At 37.2% G+C, this 12,925-nt stretch overlaps 1 protein-coding gene across 2 annotated transcripts in view; it reads left to right on the top strand.

The window, feature by feature from the left end:
• Nucleotides 1-923: 923 nt before the first annotated feature.
• Nucleotides 924-12,925, top strand: part of strbp (spermatid perinuclear RNA binding protein) — a 108,441-nt gene continuing 96,439 nt past the window's right edge. The window contains exon 1 of one of the 2 annotated variants that reach the window (XM_028463133.1): nucleotides 924-1,031. The gene's annotated coding sequence lies outside the window, so the exon portion shown is untranslated. Of the gene's footprint in view, nucleotides 1,032-2,465; nucleotides 2,579-12,925 lie in introns of those variants that run through there. The other variant, XM_028463134.1, reaches the window with a different exon arrangement.

Below are 12,925 nucleotides of genomic sequence, written 5' to 3' on the forward strand. Positions count from 1 at the left end.
AAGTACCCCCCCTCTGTCCGACTACAACATTATGCTTAGAAAAAACCCAATCACAGAGCATAATGATGGATGGATGATGATAACACACACTTTAAAGAAACTTATTTTAAGTGAAAAGAAACAGTATTTAGTGCAGTGGTTCCCAAACATTTTTTGGATCGTGACCTCATTTTGATACCAAGAATTTTTAACACATTCTTTTTTTCTTCTAAAATTAGTTTTTGATCATGTTTGAGCTCAGATGTTTGTTTTTTGTTTTTTTTTAACTGCAATTTAGTTTAACTAGATTTAGATTGTTTAAGATTGTGTGTTGTTTTAATTTGAAAAATAACAATAATAATTGAAAAAAAAAAAAAAAAAACTTTTTTAAATTTTCAGAAATTTCAGGCTACCCCATTTAAACTCAAGGCAATCCCATATGGGGTCCCAACCCCAAGGTTGAAAAACCCTGATTTAGTCGTTCATGAATTGAAATGACTTTTTTGTAATTGGCGCTATACAAATAAAGTTGAACTGAATAGATCTCTCTGTCTCGCTCTCTCTCTAAGAACCCCTTGTAGTGCCATGGCGTACGCCTAGGGGTACACGTACCCCCATTTGAGAAACGCTGATTTCGATAGTAATTAAAACACTATGTAAATCAAGTCAATTAAATTAAAGCACTATGTAATATATGAATGTATTAAAAAGAACAGCTGATGTTATTGCAAATTCAAACTATGTTAGAAAAGTTCCTTTATTGTACAAAAAATAAGTGATATTGTAAATGTTATTTTCAATGAGGGATATGGTTCCCAATATCTTGTGTATAGCGTCTGCACCAATGTTTGCACCTTAGCACCTTACAGGTGTTGGGAGCAGCAGCGCGAGCCGCTCCACCAATTAGCAGCCCGGAGCGTGGCCACGTGATCAGATCCCGTTGTCTAAATTCCCGGTTGATCCCAGAGCAGCTCTGAGTGCTCGGCAGCCCTGAAAAACCACACTGAGTCGGGGGAAGTAGTATCAGCATGCTAATCGGGAGCACCGTGCAGGTAAAAAGCCCTTTTCTTTTCTCCTTTGCTCCACACTTTGTGCTCCGCGTGGGACGGGAGCACTTGGAGTGGAATCATCATCATCATCATCATCATCATCACCGCCTGCGGGCGACTCTCTCCTCTGATCCACGGGCTGGACAAGCAGCAGCAGCAGCATAGCTCTGCACCGTGTGTGCATTTAACTCAGCTCCATCCATCCAACCAACCATCCATCCAACCATCCATCCATCCCCGCTCCTCTCCCATCGCCTCCACTGCAGCCAGGCACATGATGCTATTGATAGTTGACAGACGCCTCCTAATCCCTGGCTGATCTCATCTGCCCAACCGGCCATTGCCATTTTCAAAACCAGAATGTTGATTGAAGTTTATTTTCCTCCCAGGTTGGTTTGAATTCCTCCTGGATGGATGGATGGATGGATGGATGGAGGGGTGCGTGCGTGTGACACTGCTGCGGCTGCATGAAGGCAATAGGCATGGCAAGCTTTTATTACTGAATTATTTATAAGACTGTCTGGCAGAATAATGCTTCTCTTAGATGGAGAATGCCGGTGCACATACAGGCCACTAGATTACATCTTTTAGTCACCATTCATATTATAGTTGGAGAGCATCCACTGACTTTAAATACAGGACAATAACTTGCTGATTATTCTTCTTTTTTTTTTTTTGGTTCATACATTATACAGAATAAACATTTAGCATTTTAACTCTTTGAATACATGTATATACGTGTGTATCAGCTGTAAAGATAGAATTCCCCATCGAGGGACTAAAAAAAAGTGAATATTGTTAATAAAAAATCAGATATTACTACTATTATGTGGCAATTTTAGCATTGGGAGTTGTTTTTAGTTTATAGAGATGATGTTAGCACAGATTCACCATGATGATTGAATGACAGATGAAGATGAGGAAGATAAGATCATGCTTGGAAGACTATGGACATATGGAGCAATTCCTAAACCTGTACTCTATGAATTATGTCATGGAGTTATCTTTATGGTAAAATCAGCGGCTCTGGAGATATTATCCTCTTATCCTCTTTTTTTTATATCCTAATCCACGGGTGAAAATGGATTTTGTCGCTGCTTTTTTTTCTCACTTGGACAGGAACAAAATCTATTTACCAGGGGTGAAAAATACTTTCACATTCAGCAGCTCTTTTCCAAACATCACCCACAGACGAGCTGTGTTTAACACCTCGCCTTATTGTTGTTGTTGTTGCTTTTAAACTGGCTTCCTGCTCAGGCTCAGTAACGCTGTGAATGCAGCACTGTGGCACCTGCTAGCCCTCGTGCTGTGCGCATGCGCAATGGCCCGTCCCTTCCAGGCTGCCAGTCCGCTGCAGACCAGCAGGAGGCTCCGGGCTCACGGCCCGCGCCTCGGCTGCAGACTCCGTCTCTGTCCCGGTTGTCAAGACGCTGGTAGTGAGTGAACGCTCCTCGCTGCGGCAGGACTCTCACACTGAACGGGTTTATTTCCTTTCTGTGGACTTTTATGCTTTTTTTTTTTTTTTTTAAAGGCACAGACTGGTCCTCACCGTAAGTTGGCTTTATTTATGTATGTTTGTCCCTGTTTCATTTTCCGTTCACATCCCGTGAGAGGTAAAAACCAAACAGCGGAGGGTTTAACGCTGTCCAAGTGTCACATTGTAGCGTGCACGGGGCTATTTATGACATGATTTATCGCTGTTCTGCCCGTTTGCTTTCATTGTTCCGTGTTAGGAGCGCATAGAGGAACTGTTAACCACACGTGATTAACTTTCTCTTGTTTTTGTGTGTTCACTGTTTATAGTCAGCGTGTTTTAATGTGAAAATAAAAGGAAATGTCTTAAAGCGAGTATCTTAGGTGAGGTGAAGGTTTGGATGCTCTTATTAAATGATAGCAGGTGTCTTGATTGCCCACTTCCGGACTGGTGTGTGTATCAGCGGATCATTATTTCCTATTGTTGAATTGTTGCCTTTGTTTACCTTTTTGTTTTGTTTTTTGTTTTTCTTACTCATAATCATTTTTTTGAAACACACACACACACACACACACACACACACACACACACACACACACACACACACACACACTATCCAAGTGAGTGTTTCTCAAATGGGGGTACGCGATGGTACTACAGGGGTTATTTGAAAGAGAAAGTGGAAAATCTGGGGTTTTGTAATGTTTATTAATTTATTTTTTTAGATAAAAAAAATGATAATCATAATAATAATGATGGAAGTAATCTTACTTAGAACATAACATGATATATATATATATAAATCCTTTATTTATCCCTCGTCCTTTACTATTTTTTATTGTTGTTGTTGTTGTTGTTGTTGCTGGCTTGTTTCTTTGTTTTTTGTTCCGCGCACCGACTACCAAGTCAAATTCCTTGTGCTGTACTTGGCAAATAAAACATTTCTGATTCTGATTTTGAACTGAAAGTACAGGGATCAGTTTTGGTCCCACACCAGACAGGAGATGACCGGAAATGCTAAAAACCAATAGAAATATATCAATTTAGGAGACACTAAATACTTATTTACAAAATGAGATTCTTTACAATGTGATTCATCACTCATTCATTCCATCATTATGCTCTGTAGCTGTTGTTTTCATAGAATTCAAAGCAAAAAATGTTGAAGTCTGACAAAGGGGGAATTGGAATTCAGAAATTGAGCCACAAAAGTTTAAGAACCATTGCTCTAAGGCGCGTGCGTGTGTGCGTGTTAAAGTGAGCTTAGAGGAAGAAATGTTGAACCACAGCCCTCCGTTCTTGCTGAACCAGCTCTTTGGCATACCTAATGACGTCATGAGAACATCTACGTCTCACACACACACACACTCTCTCTACTGGATACATCTATAAGTGTTCAAAGGTCTTCACACCTCCCAGTGACTTTACACTTAATCCACACACCTTTTGTTCTTCTTATCTGTTTCAAAGCTGCATTTATGAATACAGTGTATTTTCAGTGGGAGGTTCAAAGGGTTGTTAAAAAAAAAAAAAAAATGAATGTTTGCAAAATGTAATTTCATTTAGTTGTTTCGAGCAGGGACAAGAAAGGAAACAAAAAACCCTTTGTGGACAAGGAAACCCCAACAGAGAAAATAATAAAACATGTTCAACACAATATATGCGATCCACGTACACTTATGTGTGCTCTAAAAGTAGCAGGAAGAAGAAATATATTTTGAAACTCAACCCCATTTCTTAATTATGCAATTTTATCATATTGCTTCCTAGTCTGTTAGGAATTTTAGTTTCTTTGTAGTATTATATGTACAGTGCTGGACTATATTATGTTAATATCTAGTAGGGATGTCCCGATACAACTTTTTCACTTCCGATACAATACCAATATTACAGCCTTGAGTATTGGCCGATACCGATATCAATCCGATATATCAGCACAAATCATACATACTTGTATTACTTACTTTGTAGTGTGGAATGTTAGAAAAGGCTTGATCAGAGAACAATAGTCAACAATTCAAGTTCACTTCAGTTATTTTTTACTGTCAGTATATGGTGGGAGCAAAAACAACAAAAACTTATCGGATCGCTCATATCGGAGATTTTAGATGCAGTCCGGTAAAATCCGATATTTGTTTTCTGGCTGATATCAGACCGATATCCGATATCAATATCGGATCGGTACACCCTAATATCTAGACTAGGAGTACCTCCTCATCTGTCCATTAGGGCAGTGGTTCTCTTTTTTTTTTTTTTTTTTTTGGCTTAAGTACCGCCTTTCTCTTATTTCTGAATTCAAGTAACTCTTTGACTACATTTTGTTCAGAATACTATGAAAACAATAGAGCATAATGATACAGTCATTGTGTAAATGGTCAACTAATTCAGTTCTGGACATACCTGTCAAGTATCTCATTTTGGCCGGGAAACTCACGTATTTTACCCCTCGTTCCCGCCATCTTCCCGTATGAGTATTAACCCATAAATAACCCGTATTTTAATGTAATAATAATTAAAAGATGCCTTACTAAACTGAACGCCGTCACTAGCCTCGCGAGAACTTCCACCTGAAATGGCCTGAGTGTCAGTCCTCACGAGATTAGTGCTGACAGCGGCAACAAACCCGGAAACAACTCAGAAAAGAGATGAATGAATGAAGGCGTTCCAGCGAGAAAAAAACAAAGAACTGGTGTAAATACGCTGTGAAATGGGACAGAGAGTTTACCTTCCCTAAAGAGCAGCAGGATAGAACACAGTTACACGTTCTGTTAGATTAATAACTGAGATTTTAACGTCTACCACAGAGGAAGGAACGACGTAAGTCACCATGAAAAATCAGCCAATCACAAGCTCCATAAATATACACTGCTTTAAAAAGTGTCAAAGAATGTAAAGTCTGTAACAAATGTGTCTAATAAGTCATTAGTGAATACCAGAGAACCACATGAGTGAGCATGAGAAATTATCAGAAAATATATAATGAAAATAAAATGTTAATCTTTAACTTAAAGACAAGCAATGTGAAATAAACAGTATGTATATGTATATAAACAGTAAATATGTATATAAAATAAACGCATGTACTTCATATACACATTTATGGTTTTTTTGGGCTGTTTTATAGTTTAGGAATAAGGGCTGGGTGATATATTGAGATTCAAAATGCATCGAGTTTTCTATTTTGGTGATATAGAAAACTACAATATTTCATATATCATATGAAACAAAATACTAGTTTTAAGAGTCACTGCTTTTACTTCTCAGAACATCATGTAAAGCTCAGTTAGATGGATTTCTGAGTGCATATATTGTGCAGCTGTTTGTTAATAAATGTCCCTGTGTGGCGTTTAGCATCAGCAAATTTAACCCAGAATTGTCTTTCTGGTCAGATTTTATTTAATTAAATTATCTAGATTTACAGTATATCGTATATCACCATTTTGAGAAAATATATTGAGATGAGTTTTGGTCCATATCACCCAGCCCTAGTAGGAATGTTCACAGTATTTTAATGTGAATGAAGGTCAACCTACCAGATTCTAATCACATAATTGTATTTAGTAAGTAGTTGACAAGTGGGTGCTTTAGAATTCTTGTACACTTGTCTTAAAATATAAAGAATAATGGAGCTTGGTTGGGCGGGTGGGACGGCTCGTAGTGGGCGCCAGAAAATTTCCCTTATTTTCAAATCCAAAACTGGACACGTATGTTCTGGATTTCTCAGTCCTTCCAAATACACAATTTGAATGAAACTCCACGATATTTGCAGGGCTCACAGTTTTCCATGCTTATATCACATATTGGCTGTCATTTTTAATCTACATTTTCTGAACGAACTCTCAATTATTTAAAAATCCTGCATTTTATGAAAAAAAAACAAATCCACATTTGCCAAAATGAAATAGAAATTGGTCACAAAATCAAGGACATTTAAGTGTTGGTCCTGCATGGACAGATATCTGTCACTTAGTGCTTTGATAATATTGTCGATGCTTTACATGCTCTACGTTACATTACCATTTAAATGTGGAAGGGAAAACTAGGCCACATTAATGTTGCAAAGGCTTGTTTTCCAGCCTGTAATTTGTGGCCCACTTGATATCAAACTGCTTTAGTATATTTTCCTCCTAATGGATCAAAAATTGGTCAACAAATCAGAAAATACTACGACTTCAGCCAATCACAATCCCAATTAAGTGTTGCCGAGGGAAGACGGCGCTGACCGTAGCCCCTCAGAAAGTCAGATTCTTAGTACCCTTCATTGCTTTATAAGCATTTTTTTTTTTTTTAATTTTCACAAACTTTAGCTAGCTAAACATCTAGTATTATATATTATCTTTTGATATTTAAAGATTACAAGATTGAAACTCATGACAGGTCCCCTTTGATACGACAAATATTTCCATGTTTTTTTTTTCCTTTTAATTGTTGCTGACCTTTTATTAGAAATGCACTTCATTGTGAGAAAATAAACACTTTTCCACACACTTAATTTTCAAATAAAAAAAATATTATGTAGGCCACAGTGTCTTCTTAATTAACTTAAAAATGTAACAATCTTGCATACTTGCATATTTGCGCAGGTTTCCCACAGTGGTTGTAGCAGGGAAGTACCTAGATGGTGGGTCAGAATAGAACTGGGCTGGCCACCCCTGGAAGTGGATTAAAAACTCATTTTGAAAATGTATTGCATTGTATTTCTCCTGACAAAAAAGGACCACACAGACCCTGTTGGAGGAATATTGAAAGAAACTGATATCAGGTTATAGCACGTATGTTTTTCTGTGATGCAGTAGAAACGTGATACACAATGAAATGAATACATACATCTTTGTGTTATAGTTTTAGTTTCTGTCGGCCTGTTTTCACTGGCACACCATCAGATGTTCATCAAACTTTGGATCTGAGCCCTGACTGCTTCTGATTTACTTCAGTATTGACTGTGTTGATAGACAACTAAATGGAGGTGTGTATGTTCTGATTTGATGTGGCACTTATTGTTGTTCTTGCTTATCTTTCTGGCTGGTTAGGGTTGCTTTCTTTTATTTGCCTATAAATCTGCATTTGGATTATTTTTTAGTAGCGCTGGCCAGGGCGATATTGACCAAAACTCATATCTCAATATTTTTTTTATCTCAAAATGGCTATATACAATATAAATCTTTATTTTTAACTCAAAGTCTTACCAGAAAGACAATTATGGTTAAATTTGCTGTTTCAAAATGCCCCTCAGGTACATTTATTAACAAACAGCAGCATAATATGTGTCACTTTTGGCGTTTTCTCTCATAACTTGTGTGTGGATGTGGAGTGTCTTTGTTTTATATGCTTGTACACTCTCTTTAAATTATAGAGAGTGATGTAAAGCTTTTGTTGATTGTAACAATCATATCATGCTGCTCTCATATTGTCTAATTTCTACATTGGATCATAAAAGCAAAGATTGAGCTGCGTTCTCTAAAAGGGAGCAAAGTTAACTAATTGTGTACATTTATTCTTTTGTATATATTTTTGTGTACGCTACAGTGGCCCCACTAAGTGTTTCTCTACACTTGTGCTTGTTAGCATTAACTTGGCAATGCACTCTGTCATAATATTGATGGAATAAAGAGGAGGGGAGAAAAAAGTGCAAACTGTTATTGCACGATCATTATGCACATTCTGCTTTAGCTTCTCAGCATTCTATTAGCTCTAGGTGACCCTAATCATTGATAAATGCAAAGTTACATTATTATATTGTGTCCAATTCAGAATGGAAATGGTGATGATACATGATATTAAAAACCTATGTACAAATACTACTTATTAGTACAGTTGAATGCAAATTATTACAATAAACGAGACTGTATCCATTGGTATTTAGAGTTTATGGTAGGGCCGCACGATTATGGCCAAAATGATAATCGTGATTTTTTTTTTTTAATCAATATTGTAATCATGATTATAATCACAATTATTTATAGTTTTAGGGGGAGCGTTTGTATTTTTATTACACTACTTTTAAACAAACAAAATGTGTATAATGTGCAAAATTAAGCTATGAAATGGAATTATGATAAAAATAAATAAATATTAACCCACAAATTTGAAATTTACCAAAGAGCCTGTATTTTAAACGTAAATATTGTGGACGATTAGGTTAATTTAATCGTGGCGAACAAAATAAATAAAAGTAATTATGATTAAAATTTGATTAATTGTTCAGCCCTAGTTTCTGGTATTGAGTAAATGATTGTAAAACAGCTGCTGGATTTGGAAATAGATTTAATTCCAATGATGGAATTTCCATGGACCTTGACATCCAGATTAAGGACGCAAGAGTGCTGGCAACATCAGGTGCAAAATTATGAGTAACTACACGAAAGACAAACACTGTAATAGGCCTATTACATACAGGCCAGACCCTCCATATAAAAAGATAAAAACACGGTTTGGGTTTTATCTAAAGCAAATAGTTTTTTTTTACCTTCACATTAGTTACACAATGAAAAGTACAACCCTATAGTTTTAATACATTTACTCCATGGATTTTATGCAAACGCAGTCAAAGAAAAGCAGTGAATAAAAGTCTTTTCTGTTGTTTAGCTTTGACCTTTTAACCTTGTGTGACTCCCTGCTCCTCCATGTTGCACAGTTCAGCTCTTTTTTCTGCCAACCAATCTTTGTGTCTGTTTTCTGTTCTCTGGGGAGCAGCATCGCTGTCTGTTAGTTGTTTGGTCTCTACTTTATGTTCTCAGTTTAAACAGTTCTGAATCTCATTGACTTGCACTCGGCAGCAGAGGGATCAGAGCCGTGGCACAGGATGTCGCTTCCTTCCCCGCCTCAGCAGCATGTGTGTGTTAGCCTGGTGCCTATCACTGAAACAGGAGTCTGCCCACCAGTTCTCAGATTCTAGCTTACAGCAGCACAAATTGAGTCTCTTCTAGCAAGGAAATGTAGCTCTAATCCAATTGGCTAGAGCTTTAGTAAAAGCTTTCCTAATTGGCCAATATAAAAGCTGGCTGCCAAGGTTCCAGTAAGCACAACAGGGAGCTGAGGAGAGTCCCAGTGGTGCTGTGATGAAGGAGAGAATCTATAAAGGCTGTGATAGTAAGGAGGAGAGAGAGCGTGCCACTGTTTTAAATATTCCTCCACATAAAGCCCCCATCTGCACACACAAAGCCGTCCAGCTCACTATAGCTCATATTCAGCTGTGCTGGCCACACATACTCACAGTTTTACTCTGTGTTTATATGAATCACTGTGTTTACTTTGATAAATCATTTGTGCTTTGGAAAAAATATTAGTTGTAACATTTTCTGCCACCAATCCTATTTCTTGTGAGTCCAGGAACAGATCAGAAGCTGTGTTTCCATTACCTTTGGATATGCGCAAAATCCAAATAGCGCAATAAAAACTGGTGATGGAAACACCTGAATTTTTGAAAAACACTCATATCGCTTTCATGATATTGAAATGTGTTGCAAAAGCGCTATGGAAACACATTTTCTGCAAATGTACGTTACAGAATGTGATGTACATGGTCACATGACGTGACATACATGGTCACATGACCACTTCTTTCCAAAAAAACATGACCTGATACATGTAAACAGAAGAGGAGACCGGGACATTTCTTAGCATCGCACTTAAAAAATGATTAGTGTCACCTAAGACAGCAAAAAACAAAGGAATACAGAGTGTTATAAGGAGGTTTGGAGCATCCATCGTTCTGCACCGAAGTCTCGCGGGATGCGATTTCACAGGAGTTATGAGGCTCAAAGTGCAATTATGCTTTGTTGACATTTAGACATATTGTTTTTATTTTGCAAATATTTGTAATAAAAACCCAGCGAGAGTAACAGAGAGAAAGTCAATGGACTCTTGATAAACTTTTACCCTAAAATGAGCTTCTTAAGAAATGGTTTTTAAAGTGTCTCTTAACTTGAAGTCAGGCCTTGATTGGTTGGTTGGTTGTTTGCTTAGAATCAAGGACAGCATTTAGCATACTGAGTACAGGTGAAATTAAGGAACTAATGCTGGCATTTATGAAGAAATCTATCTATCTTCTAAACTTTTGCACATATACCTGTGGAAATGTAATGTTTTTTTAGATCACATATCTTCAGCATAGATTCTAAAGGTTTGTGGCACCATGCACAGTAACATCTGGAACAATGGCAGGATACAGGATTTCACTGTGCCAGCTTGTCTTTTTTTTTCCATAGTGTATCCTGTGCCAACTCCTCCCAGTTACACAAACCAGCCATGTGATGGAAAAGAAAATGACATTCATCAGACTAGGCCACCTTCTTCCAATGCTCTTTGCTAATGCTTGGATGCGCTCATGTCATTGTTAGGGCTTGTGCCTGTAGTCAGAGGCCAGCATATGCTTAGTAGGTCCACCTAAAGTCTGTCAGCTTTAACCACATGAAGCCAATGATTCATCCTGTCATTATTTCACAATATTTATCTTCTTCAAACCAGGTAATGGTTGAAAAGATGCCCTCTGCCAGTTCTTTTTCCCTTGTGACATTAAAGTAAATCCTTACACTTGCCTAATATTAGATTGTAGTAAACTTTACCTTTGTTTTCTAAAGGCTGTTGTACAAACCTGAACAACACAAAGGTGCATAGAAGTCTTGTGGGGGTTGTTAGGCAATTATACTGAAGCTATTGCACATAGGAACTAATTATTATACAGGTGATACATTATATGTTGATCCAGGGAACATCTAGTATCAGAAAAGATTTTACCATGAGCTTGTGACAAAGTATGGTCGATGGTCTTATGCTGAAATGGTTCTACCCAATTTTTCAAATAATATTAAATTGTAAACTATGTAACTTGTAGAAAAGAATCACAGTGAGGCAAGGCACTTATCTGCTTCAGTATTAATAAACGGTTGCTGTGTTAGCATGGATCATGTTTACTGAGAGGTTATCAGTGACACTACAGTCATGATTATAAATATGAATATGGATTACATATACTGGTTTAATCTTTCTCCTTATATGAAGACAAATTGCCTGTATGTGTTTAGCAGTATTTATGACAAAGCAAATTTGTCTCTGTTTACTTTTTTGTGTAACTAAAACCAGTCACAGTGGTTATACCAGGTTGTTTGCATTTACTTTGGTGGTTTAATTGCTTGTGGTGGGTAGATATCAATCAGATGACGGTGTTACTTTTTAAATTATTTTACACACTTGGAAATAGCTCGTGCAATTTTTTAACCCAGTGATAATTTCCCTTTTTTCCCTTTTCTTTTTTAAGGGAATGCACTCACATTTTGATAATAAAGCTCAGATCTTTTCCTCGTGTGCACCAAGTGAAAGGTTCTGTGTTCTCTACAGTGAGTCATTATTGGTTCCTTTTGTCACTTTATTCATTCATTCAAGTAAGTAAACATTTCACTATAAGCTGTCTCGTCTTTTGTATGAATGTGTATGAGGAAGATTCTTTCATAGTCATTGTGAAATGAATTGAATAAGCAAACGGTTAGGTCAGAGTGTTATTATATGAAGGGAGGAAGTACAGTAGTTTGCCATGTGGTAAATGTTACCAGTGTTTCCCTAAGGTTTACAGCATTGGGAAAAGGTGGTTCTATGGGCAGTTTTTAAATTAAATATACTCCCTCTCGTTTCAATTTTGGAAAGTCCATCACTGTTTTAGGACATTCCTCCAAGCAATAGATACCTTTGGTTTTGTCCCAGATAAGTTCTCACTTTAAGAGGTGGTTGTATGTCACTTAGGGAACATAATTCCACTCTGTTTTTTCTACGTTTTACCTGTTTCTTAAAAAAAGAACGGAAACAAATATCTTCACAATTTTGCTGAACAAAAAAGGTAATTGCAAGAAAATCAATCGTGGCAAATCTTTTTTATTTAGTCTGTCTTTGTTGTTCAAGCTCAGCGCTCGTGGTGTTAAAGCTCTTTTAGCTGAGTCAAATGAGACCGACAATAATAGGCTCCTTTAGGGTTCGACCAGCAGGTTTGCCTGCTGTTGTACAAGATTTTCCTGTCTCTGTTAGGACTGTTTATAACTGCTGAGTAGCTGAAGACATTATGTCACTCACTAATATTAAAACACATAAGCTATATTAAAAAGAAATGGAAGAGAAACCAAAGAAAAAGTTTGTGTGTATTTTAACCAGGGCTTTAAATTAACACCCGCCAAATGCAGGTAAAAATTAACTTTGGTGGTTAACATTGTAGCGTTACTAGCCATTTTGGCTAGTGAAGAATGAAACAAAACCACTGTGTCTGTTTGAATCGACAGGCTGCAGAAAAAATGTTGTAACATTGTTGCCAGATTGGGCTATTTTCCGCCAAGAAATTTGAGGGTATTTGTTTGTGGTAAGACTTTAAAACGTAATGTGTATCTGGCAACACTGCTGGTTGCGCTAATCCTATATTTCCCATGAACACTGTCGTGACGTG

The sequence above is a fragment of the Gouania willdenowi genome, chromosome 12, assembly GCF_900634775.1.
Source record: "Gouania willdenowi chromosome 12, fGouWil2.1, whole genome shotgun sequence".
NCBI lineage: Eukaryota > Metazoa > Chordata > Actinopteri > Blenniiformes > Gobiesocidae > Gouania > Gouania willdenowi.